The sequence below is a fragment of the Microcaecilia unicolor genome, chromosome 1 (assembly GCF_901765095.1).
Source record: "Microcaecilia unicolor chromosome 1, aMicUni1.1, whole genome shotgun sequence".
NCBI classification, from domain to species: domain Eukaryota; kingdom Metazoa; phylum Chordata; class Amphibia; order Gymnophiona; family Siphonopidae; genus Microcaecilia; species Microcaecilia unicolor.
The window spans coordinates 254497341-254509387 of record NC_044031.1 but is presented as its reverse complement, the minus strand read 5'-3'; the positions used below and the strand labels follow the sequence as shown (position 1 = coordinate 254509387).

At 45.6% G+C, this 12047-nt stretch overlaps 1 long non-coding RNA gene across 1 annotated transcript; it reads left to right on the top strand.

Annotated features, from left to right (window-relative positions):
- Positions 1–387: 387 nt before the first annotated feature.
- On the top strand, positions 388–9905 carry LOC115460761. Its single transcript, XR_003940556.1, has 3 exons — positions 388–398; positions 4974–4980; positions 9824–9905. It is a non-coding gene; the product is annotated as an uncharacterized LOC115460761 (long non-coding RNA).
- The last annotated feature ends 2142 nt before the right edge of the window (positions 9906–12047 follow it).

Here is a 12047-nt window from a genome sequence, read left to right as displayed (position 1 = left end):
TAACATATGTTTTCCTTGTTAATCCTGCCCTCTATAATCTTTGCAATATAAACCACTTTAATTTAGCCACCTTGTCAAATAAGGTGAACAAATTTAAATTCCTCAGTGGGACTAGCATATCAAAGCCTTTGAACTTAGCTGGCTGAGACCTTACTTTGCTGGCTAGATCCCTTTGAAAATTGAAACTATATAGGGTTGTGAGAGCAAAAGAAGAACAAGCAAGAACAAACCAATCTTTTATTCTAAAAGATAACACAAAACTATATTTAACTGTTTTCTTCTATTTTGAATATCTAATATTTTCCATGACATTGCTCTCACCTTTGACCTACCTTAACATATATATTAGCTTCTTCAATATGTATATCCTTTCTGAGAAGTTCTGAGAGAACATTTCTGTGGGTAAGTGGCATTATTTTATTCTGTGCTTGGTAACTTAAAGATTGGGTTTAAAAGAGGAATTGTAGGATACTGATAAACAGTTAAAATTTTAAAATAAAAAAAGAAGCAAACCTTATTAGCTACTCTCCATACCCTTTTCCCCATAGTTTTAAAACTTCAATTTTCTGCCACAGCATTAACAGATAGTCTATAAAAGGCAGAGTAGGGCCTAGTTCGGTCCTCATTCCCACCCACCCTCTCCAACTCCCACCCACCCCTAACTCAACTCTTTCATTTATAGTCAATTATTCTAATTAGGACAACAAGAGGGAAGTTTTCATTAGAGTTTTAATTACACTTAACTAGTTTCTGAGAACAAATGACACCAATCTTAAGGCTCTTTTTATTCATCTGATATCCCTAGTAACTTGAGAAGTTTTAAATAAACAACTCTGTAATACTAAGATGCAGACAGTAGTCTAGCAGCAAGAGGGGTGCTATCCAGTCTTTTACATTGAGTGTCACGTGTATGATTATCTCCCAGTTGGTGAGAGGTCATATGTGTGTGCTCGATGCAAAGAGCTCCTAGTTCTCAGAGAACGAGTCCATTCTCTTGTGGCTAGAGTAGCAGACTTGGAGGAGCAGAGGGAGACAGAGAGGTACATAGAGGAGGCCTACACGGACATTGTAAAGACGTCCCACCTCCAGTCTGACAGCCCCTGTGCTGCCTTGGAGGAGGGAGGTCTCCTAAAAGGAGAGCATCAGCCTGGTGCAGCTGGCAGTAATCCTGTAGACACGACCAGCACACCAGGGGATGCAATAGACTCTTGCACCAAGGATGTGTCTTCAAGTTACTACCCAGGAGGGAAAGGTTAGGACAGCTATTATAGTTGGTGATTCAATTATTAGGCATGCAGATAGCTGGGTGGCTGTTGGATGTGAGGATCGTTTGGTCACTTGCCTACCTGGTGCAAAGGTGGCAGACCTCATGAATTACCTAGATAGAATTTTAGATAGTGCTAGAGAGGAGCCAATTGTCTTGGTACATATGGGCACCAATGACATAGGAAAATGTGGGACAGAGGTTCTGGAAGCCAAATTTAGGCTCTTAGGTAGAAAGCTCAAATCCAGAACCTCTAGGGTAGCATTTTATGAAGTCATGGGCGTAGTTTGACTGTTTCATTTGAGGTGAGCAAAGGATGGGGCGGGGTATATTAGTGTAACCAAGGGTTAAAATATATTTTTTAAAATCTTACCTGGGGGCTCTGAGGTTTTGCGGGGCCGATTTTACGCCCAGTTTTTGGCGGGTCCGGCGATTTTCGGGGCCGATTTTGGGCCCAGTTTTGTGGACGGGAGCACTGCGGGGGGAGAGTGGCGCTCCCGATGGATTTTGGGGCCTGAGGTGGAGGAGAGATTGCGGCAGAGGGGAGGGCCAGAACAAGGCGCTGCTGGAAGCGCTGTGGTTTTTGGGGCAGCGCTGCGATTTCCCGATGCGGTGCTGCTGTTTTTGGCTCCCAGGGACGATTGGGCGAGTCCCCGGGAGTGAAGAGAGACGGCGCGGGAGTTTTCTGCGGGCCGGGGACGGTTGGGCACGTCCCCAGCCGCTGAGGGGTGTGTCGGGGGTGCGCATGCGCACGAACAGTTTTTGGGTAGGAGCTCCAGCGAGGCCTACAAGCCGGGGCCTCGATTTTTAAGCCGGAGCTCCAGAAGAATTGCTATTTTTGGGGACGATTTTAATTTTTGTTCTGTTTTCGCGCCAGGACGTCGGAGACCAGAACGGATGGAAGGCTTAACGTGAGGGGAAATTCTACAACAAGGTAAGGGGTTTTAAAATCCAAGATTTTAATTTGTTAATTTTAAATTTGCATAAATTGGGTTTTTTATTTTTTAAAAATCAGGGGGTTGTCGGATTGGATTTATTTTTGCATAATTGGGTTCAGGGTATTTTTCTTTATTTTTGTGGGGGGTTACATTTTAAATTTTAATATTTTTTAGGGGTGTTTGGGGAAAGTGTGGGTTTTAAGGGGTTAATTACATTGTAAATTTTTAAATTCGACGTAGCAGGTAAAGAGGAGGGGGATTGAATTTTTAGAGGGGGTTTCAAATTATTTTGGGATTTTTGAGGGGGGTTTAGGAGAGAGCTTATTGCGGGCGGACTGTAAAAAGTGGTATTTTTAAATTTTAAAAGCAGGATTTAATAGGGAACGGGAAGTTTAATTGGTATGGAAATTTTGGGGTGATTCGGATATAGTTTTATAGGGTTTTTATTTAATTTTATTATTTTTCCATTAGTTTCTATGGGGTTAAAATGGGGATTTTGCACTGCTGGCCAGAATTCCGCTGGTCAGCAGTGGAAATTAGAATGTTGGTAATAGTCAGGGATTGGCTGAAAGGGTCTTGGAACGCAAGCCAAGGCTGGTTACCAAGGCAACCGGGGAGTGGGCAGTTGGTGAGAGTGAGATTGTTGGTCAGAGAGAGTGGAGGTGTTGAGGAGGTGCTGGTAGTGAGAGGAGGGTTTTAATGGTAAAAGTTAGGATATTGGGAAACGTTTCTGGTGATTGATGGTGAATGAAAGTGAGGTGTGTAAGGAAGGTGTGATTTATAGAATAAGTTTTAAAATTTTATTAGGATAGGGTGAATGTAGGAATAGGGTAGGAGTTAAGGGGAATTTGATAAGAGAGGGTTATTAGTGTAATAGTATTAGTAGCTTAAAGAGTATTTGGGAAAGGGTTTGGGAATAAATTTAAAGTTTAATTCAATGGAAGTAGAGTTATAGCTTAAGGGGTAGCGAGTTGAAATAAGAGTTTGAATAAGTGTAATAAAAGAATTGTGTGGGAGTGATTGTGTGAAAGGGACAATCAATCTCTCTCACCACAAGTTCAGGGAACAAAACTAAAGTTTAGATCTGGAAGATAGGGAACATTTGGTTAATTTGATTTTAAAGAAAAGTTGGCCACAGTTTTTGAACAAATCCTTTAGAGTTCCAGTACGAAGCAGGAAGAGAGGGTTTTGCCTCCTGTTCATTTGCTTAAAGAATGGTTTAGGAGGAAGAAAGAAGTAGAGCATCTGCTGTCAACGGGCCCCCACGCAAGAAAGACGGCGACAGGAACGGAGAGTTAACCAACGACAGCTAAGTGACATTTTGGGACATATAAAAAAAATAGAAGTAAATAGTGAAAGACTAATAGGGAGAAAAAAAACAATACTTACCTTATTACCTTGATGAGAGAGGTGAGCTGCTTACAGTGACCTGAGAAGAGGAAAGAAACCACAAAGAATCAAATTCAGGGAAATACAGAGAGAGAGAGAAAATACATAAAATAATTGAGGTTGTTATGGTTCTTTTTATACTTATCTGATATTGGGTATGTCCTGACGTGAGTAAGAGGTACCTAGAAGGGAAAAGAGATACAAAAGAAAGTAAGATAACACAGCAAAAGGGTTTATCTGCTCATTGTCTTAAACCTATGTTTTACTTTAATTGTTATAATATTTGTTATAGAAATTTCTGAAATTAAAGTTGACTTATTGTTTAAAAATTTTAACAGTGTGGTGGTTCTGGTTAATTTAGAAAAGTATCCAATTTAGTTTATTTTTCCTCCCACATCTTTTTGAAAGGGTGGGATGACGTTAGTATTCCTGCACCATCCCCTGAGCTCCGTGTGGTACCCAACATTAGCCACGACTACCAACAACAGGTGTTGGGTAAACCACCACAGATACAACGGAGCGCAGGAGGGTGGTGACATTAGCATATTCATTTGTATATATATATATATATATATGCAAATGAATTTGCTAATATGGAGGAAGAAAGAAAGGGAGAAAGAGCTGGCTTTTTTGGGAATAACCATAATAAATATGTATGAGATATCGCATACATATACATTATGGTTATTGTTGCGTTCTCGAGGGCCTTGGCATCCTGTCAGGTCCTCGAGGCAGGACTGGAGTTCGTGAGCCCTTGGGCCACTGCCGAGGAGCAGCAGCGGCAGGCAAGACCACCTTGGAACTGGATACCCTGAAGAGCAGTACTGGAACTCTGGACTGGAGTAGTACAAGGCAGGCAACTAGAACAGACGAAACAGGAACAGCTTCACCTGCACTTAGCCACCGTTCCTCCGGAGTTGAGCTCCGAAGTGCAGGTGGCCGGCAGGACTTGCAGGATAAGGCAGGAACTGAAGATCCAGAGGACCCACCCTGGGTCTGGGATACAAGAGGGCGACAGGGCACGGAACTAGACTCAGACAGTGTGCTGCTGCACAGCCACTAGCAAGGCCCAGAAGACAGACCAAGGAACACAAGGCGTACAGAAGCTAGCAGGAGCAAGGACTAGGGCAGCAACACACTAGGCAGAACGGGGATCCAGGAATACCCACAGGGTAAACCCTCTAGCTAGGTGGAGACAGGATACAGGAATAACCACCCAGGAAATACACACTAGCTAGACAGAAACAGGATTCAGGATATACAAGCAGGGAAGGCACACAGGCTAGGCAAGGCAGGACTTAGGGTAAAGAGAGCAAACCAGGAAGAACAGGCCAGGGGTCTTGGGCTGGCAGCAGAGCAAACAGAGTAACCAGGAAGAACAGACCAAGGGTCTGAAGCCACAGCCGTTCCACACACTGACTGGGGAACCCACAAAGGCTGAGGCTTCGCATACAGACAGAGAACAAACCCGGACAAAGGCTTCACCCCAACCCAGGGTAAGCCAGGAACAGAGGCTTCACCCCAACACAGGGTAAGCCTGGAGCAGAGGCTTCACCCCAAACACAGGATAAGCCAGGAACAGAGGTTTCACCCCAAACACAGGGTAAGCCAGGAAGGACCCGCAGTCCACAGTCAGACAGTGGCAGGGAAGACCCCCCACGGAAGGACAACAGAGACACAGACACAGAAAGAAACTGGGCTGGAACCCAGAGAGAGGCTAAGCAGTAGTGCAGCAGACACTTACTAATCTGACCTGGCCTAAGAGCATAACACTTATGCAAAGGCACTGACTGCAAGCACAGCACTTCCTTATGAAGGCTCTCACTGATGAGACATCAGCAGTAGGACAGAAGCAGGAAGTACACTGACCCCAAAGAGAGGCTTGACACACATAGGAAGTGAGCCCACAGGAAAGACAAGCAGGAGCCATCTTGGAAGCTGGCACAGAGCCGGTGGCAGCCATCTTAGATGCTGGCTCCCTAGAGAGACATAGCCCACACAGGTGAGGTCTAGTGAAGCAATCAGGTTCATGCTGAAAGCAGCCAGCACACCAGGACAGAGACAAGACTAACACAAACACAGACAGAAGCCAACAGAGCTGCTGACCCCCAGAAAGAAGGTAAGGCTGAGGGTGGCCACGGCCACAGAGGTGACAGTTATTCCCAAAAAAGCCAGCTCTTTCTCCCTTCCTTCCTTCCTTCTTTCTTCCTTACCCAGTACTCCCTCTTCTCTCCAGTAGTATTTCTCCACCCTCTTTCCCATACCATGCCAGTGTAGACCTTAGAAATGCATAAGCTCTATATGTAGATCCTTCAAGAGGTAGTGTGTCATGATTTAGGCTCTACACCCTTTCTGATGTTTTGGTGCCACCTCAGTAAGGCCAACACACAATCTCTCCACTGCAAAACACTATACACAAACTTGTGCAGAAACACACTCATAACCTTACCAAACCATAACAGCACTAATTCCAAGGACAGGACGAGCTACAACCTTATGCGTGGAAAGGCAGCACTGTAATTAGACCGGGCTCTAAAACACCAGTACACTTCCTAATGAAAAAAAAACCCAAAAATGGCTACGAATACTACACACTAGCAGAATACTGCACCTTGATCACACATGAAAAACACATGACAACAGATATAACACAAGGAACTAGAAATAAAAATATGAAGGCAAAATACTGAACTGGAAAGTTACTTCAAGAAGTTAGACTCGGCATGCAGCAATACTAGAAAAATTGAAACTTACATGCAAAATATCACAGATGCACATTTCTAAAAGCTGACATATTCCAATTAATAAATTCTGAATAAAATACTTTTTTCTACCTTTGTTGTCTGGTCATTTAGTTTTTCTATTCGCTTTGGTCCCAGTGTCTTCTGTTTTATGCAGTGTCTTCTTTCCGTTTAATATTTTTTCTCTCACCATGTCCATCATCCTTCCTGTGTCCTTATGTGTCTTGTCTACCATCTGTAGCCCTGTCCCTATCCTTCGTCCAGTTTCAGCATCTGCCCTCAAAGTATTCCGATCCAGCCCTTAAATTCAGCAATTTCCCCTCCATCCATATCCGGCATTTCTCCTCGCTCCCCTCCCCTCCATCCATGTGCATATACTTCCTCTGTCTTCCCTCCCCTCCATCCATGTCCAGCATTTCTCCTCTCTTCCTTCCCCTCCATCCGTGTGCATCTCCTTCCTTTGTCTATCCATCCCTCCATCCTTTTCCAACATTTCTCCTCTCTTCCCTGCCCTTCACTCCATCCATGTCCAGCATTTCTCCTCTCTTCCCTCCCCTCCATCCATGTGCATCTCCTTCCTGACTTCCCTCCCCTCCATCCATCCATGTCTAGCAACTCTACATTCTCCCCTGCCCTCTCCTCCATCCATCCATATCCAGCAAATTTCCTCTCTCCCCTGCCCCCTCCATTCATCCATCCATGTCCAGCAATTCTCCTCTCTCCTCTGCCCTCCCCTCCATGTCCAGTGATTTCTCTTCTCTCTCCCTGCTCTCCCCTCCATCCATGTGCATCTCCTTCCTGTCTTCCCTCCCCTCCATCCATATCCAGCAACTCTCCTCTCTCCCCTTCCCTCCCCTCCATCCATCCATCCATGTCCAGCAACTCTCCATTCTCCCCTGCCCTCTCCTCACTCCATCCATATCCAGCAAATTTCTTCTCTCCCCTGCCCCTCCATCCATGTCCAGCAATTATCCTCTCTCCCCTGCCCTCCCCTCTCCATGTCCAGCGATTTCTCTTCTCTCCCCCTGCCCTCCCCTCCCCTCTCATCCATGTCCAGCGATTCTCCTCTGCCCTCCCCCTATCTATGTCCAACAATTCTCCTTTGACCCCCACCCTCCCATCCATGTCCAGTGAATTCCCCAGCTCCCCCTTTCAGTCCCCAAATTCTACTTCCCTCCTCTCCATCCATGTCCAGCAACTCTCCATTCTCCCTTACTCTCTCCTCCATCCAAATCCAGCAAATGTCCTCTCTCCCCTGCCCCCTCCAGCCATCCGTCCAGCAATTCTCCTCACTCCTCTGCCCTCCCCTCCATGTCCAGTGATTTCTCTTCTCTCCCCTGCCCTCCCATCCCCTCCATGTCCAACAATTCTCCTCTGCCCCTTCCCTCCATGTCCAGCGATTCTTCTCTGCCCCTGCCCTCCCCTCCATGTCCAGTCATTTCTCCTCTCTCCCTGACAGCCCTCATCTGTGTTCCTTCGTGCCCCCCCCCCCCCCCCGCGCGTTTAAACCTTTTATTTTCAGCAGCGATGACAGTGAATAAACCAGAACAGCAAGCGGGCTCACCTCCAGCCTTTCCCTTCCCTCACAGACAGTGTCCCGCCCTCATGGAAACAGGAAATACGTCATCATAGGAAGGCGGGATTTAGTGAAGCAAAATCTTGCCTCACCAATCTATTACATTTCTTTGAAAGGGTGAACAAACATGTGGATAAAGGTGAGCTGGTCAGTAATGTGTATCTGGATTTTCAAAAGGCATTTGACAAAATACCTCATGAAAGACTCCAGAGGAAATTAGAGAGTCATGTCCTATTGTGGATTTAAAACTGGTTAAAAGATAGAAAGTAGGGTTAAATGGTTAGAATTCTCAATGGAGAAGAAAAGATAGTGGGGTTCCCCAGGGGTCTGTGCCGGGACCTCTGCTTTTTAATGTATTTATAAATGATCTAGAGATGGGAGTAACTAGTGAGGTAATTAAATTTGCTGACGACACAAAGTTATTCAAAAATTGTTAAATCGCGAAAGGATTGTGAAAAATTACAAGAGGACCTTACGAGACTGGGCATCTAAATGGCAGATGATGCTAAATATGAGCAACTGCAAAGTGAGGTATATGGGAAAGAGGAACCTGAATTATAGCTACGTAATGCAAGGTTCCACATTAGGAGTCACTTACCAGGAAAGGAATCTAGGCGTCGTCGTTGATAATATGTTGAAACCCTCTGCTCAGTGTGTGGCGGCGGCTAAGAAAGCAAATAGAATGTTAGGTATTATTAGGAAAGGAATGGAAAACAAAAATGAGGATGTTATAATGCCTTTGGTGTGACCACACCTCGAATTTTGTGTTCACTTCTGGTCACTGCATCTTTAAAAAGATATAGTGGAATTAGAAAAGGTACAGAGAAAGGCGATGAGAATGATAAAGGGGATGGGACGACTTCCCTATGAGGAAAGACTAAAGCGGCTAGGGCCCTTCAGCTAGGAGAAAAGACAGCTGAAGGGAGATATAATAGAGGTTTATAAAGTAATGAGTGGTGGAACGGGTAGATGTGCATCACTTGTTTACTCTTCCCAAAAATACTAGGACTAGGGGGCACGCAATTAAGCTACAAACTAGTAAATTTAAAAAGAATCGGAGAAAATGTTTTTGCACTCAGCATGTAATTAAACTCTGGAACTCGTTGCCAGAGAATGTGGTAAAAGCAGTTAGCTTAGCGGGGTTTAAAAAATGTTTGGAGAGAGATATGTGTGTGTGTGTGTGTGTGTGTGTGTGTGTGTGCTGGGTATTCCCAGCATGAGCCTGATTGCCTCACTTCACTACACCTGGTCTGTTCTCCGCTTCTCTAGTGTTGTGCTGTCTGTGGTAAGCTTCTGCCTGGTATTGTTCTTGTTTGTTTGATTAGTTCCCTCTCTCTCTCTCTCTGTTCCCTTTGTTGTGCTAAGCTTAGGCTCTGCGCCCTGTGGTCCTGCCTCCGTTTGGCAGTTCCCATGTCCTTGTATCTGTCTGATCTGTGTATGCTAAGGCAGCTTTCTCTGTTTGCTTACTCTTCCCTTTACCTTGTGTGCTGTGTGGCACAGCCCTGTATATTTCTATAAGCATTTCCCTTCTGTGTTGCGGGGTCAGCCTTGTGTATTGTGTTTGGATTCCCTTTACCTTGAATGCTGTGTGGCACAGCCTTGTTTATTCCTATAAGCAGTTCCCTTTATCTCTGTGTGTTATGGGGCCAGCTTTGTGTATTCTTATAGGTGGTTTCCCTTTACATTTGTGTGCTGAATGGTACAGCCTAGAGTGTTCCCTTGGGGGGCTTCCTGTATCCTTGTCTGCCCTGTGGCACAGCCGTGTGTATTCCTTTAGAGGCTCCTGTCAATTGCCCTTTCCCTTGTGTCTCTAACCAGTGCTGTGTGCGCTGCTTGTGCTCCAGTCCCTTGGGGGACCGTTCATTGTTCTTTCTCCCTTCCCAGTGTACAAGTCGGTTCCTGTTCAGCAGTGAAGCCCGCACGCTTGGCCTCTGTGCAAGTGGGTTCCCGTTAGGCCATGAGGCCTGCCTGAATGCTCTATCTTCCATTTTCTGGTGGTGCGAGTTGGTTGTTGTGTGTGTGCGGGGCTTGGTGGGTGGGGTGGTGTGTAGGGCCTGTTCGGTCTACCCTAGGACTTGGTCAAAACCCTATACTAGGCCTCGGCCTGGGCTCAAGGGCTCACGACCAGATTAACAGCTTGTTAACCAATTGAGCTGCCCACACAAATAAGAATATGCCCAGATTTGCACACATAACTCTAGTCGCACTATATAGAATTTGCAGGTATATGTGTGCGTCCCGCATGTAACAGTAGTGTTACAAATTTGTTATGGAAAAAAAAGAAAAATCCATGTGACATCACTGGATGCATGCCTATGACATGGTTGTTGCCTTTTTTCCCCTGGGTATGCGTAGAACATCAACATTGACCGCAAACCTGTTTTGTGCATGTGCTAGGCAGGGGCGTATCTGGACTCGGGCGGTAGGGGGGGCCAGAGCCAGAGGGAGGGGGCACATTTTAGCCCCCCCCCCCCCCGGCGCCACCGATCCCCCCCCCCCCCCCGCCATTTCCGGACCCCCCCCTCGCCACCAATGACACCCTCCCCCGCTGCTGTCACCTTTGCTGGCGGGGGACCCCAACCCCCTGCTAGCCGAGGTCCTCTCTTCCATGCAGGCTGCGCCACTGCAAGTTGCAACGCTTCCTGTTCTTCTGAGTCTGACATCCTGCACGTACAACGCGCAGGACGTCAGACTGAATTCCAAATTCTGAGTCTGACGTTCTGCACGTTGTACGTGCAGGACGTCAGACTCAGAAGAACAGGAAGCGTTGAAACTTGCATCCTGCACGGAAGAGAGGACTTCGGCTGGCGGGGGCTTGGGGTCCCCCGCCAGCAAAGATCGGCGACGGGTTGGTGGCGGGCGGGCGGGCGGGAGGGGGAGGTGGAGAGGGTCTGTGGTAGGGGGGTCCAGGGCGAAATCTGCGGGGGCCCAGGCCCCTATGGCCCCACGCAGATACGCCCCTGGTGCTAGGTGCTTTCTCTACTGAGCCACTTGCAGAGTTTGCTTGTGATTTCCTTTGAGCATCGATCGCTGTTTCAAAATGGATCATTTCAACAGTGGATATAGATGCTCTCGATATTTAACGGCAACTTTTGAGTATCAAGGCCTATGTACCTGTAGGGTATGCTTTGAGTCCCATCACAAGCAGCAATGTCTCTGCTCTGAATTTACTCCAACCAAGGAAGAAAAACCCCAGAAATTTGGTAAATCTAAAATACCCAGCTGTTTATAAACTCCAGGAGACTGGAACCTCTTTATAGTAAGGTCCCCTCACATACGGATGAGACTTGAAATACATTGGGAAGGAGAAAGGGGGGAAGATTACAATAGGAAAATATAGGAAAATAAGAGATTCCTTTCATTATCTGGATAGTAATACATTGTGGGGTTTAATACCCCAACTACCTAAAGGGCTATCTGGTACCTTGTAGAAGAACACAGGAGATTCTTTTTCCTTAAATAGTTAAGGGTCATGGGGATTAATATCCAAAATATTTAAATGCACTCTTGATACTTTCTGTGAAGCTATAGTTGTATAAGTTAATAAAACTTGTAAATACCGACAGTCATCCCTGAACACAGTTGCACTTGATTTTTGAGAGGTTTCCAGAGGGAAGGGAGGGAAGTTCTACCTCCTTCCCCAGATGGAAGTATATGGAACAAGGGACCAACGGGATTTGCCTAAGGGAGCTAATGCCAAGATGGTTCCAGACCTAGGGATGAATCAGAAAGGTGATTGGACACAGGGAGTTACTTACAGTATACACAATTATTAATCCAATATATCTGAGTACATTGAATTTAATAATCTGCTTTGCTTGCATATTTTGATTAACTTGAAAACAAATTAAAACACAGCCTTGGACGTACTGCAGTGAATATCCTGGTCTGCATTCAGAATTTTCATTTTAAGATAACAAAACCCACTCAAATGTATTTTCTATAAATTTTAAAAAATGTTGATTCCCTTATTTTCTTATAGATTATGTCAGCACAGGCTGAATAAGAAGCACAATGCCCTTAGCAGCTGAGAAACCAATACTTCAGTAATATTTCTAGCCTAGAGCTTGCTGAATGAAAGGCTAGATACTGCTTATAGTTCAGGGATAGTAAACAATGGTTCTCGTAGCTATAAACAG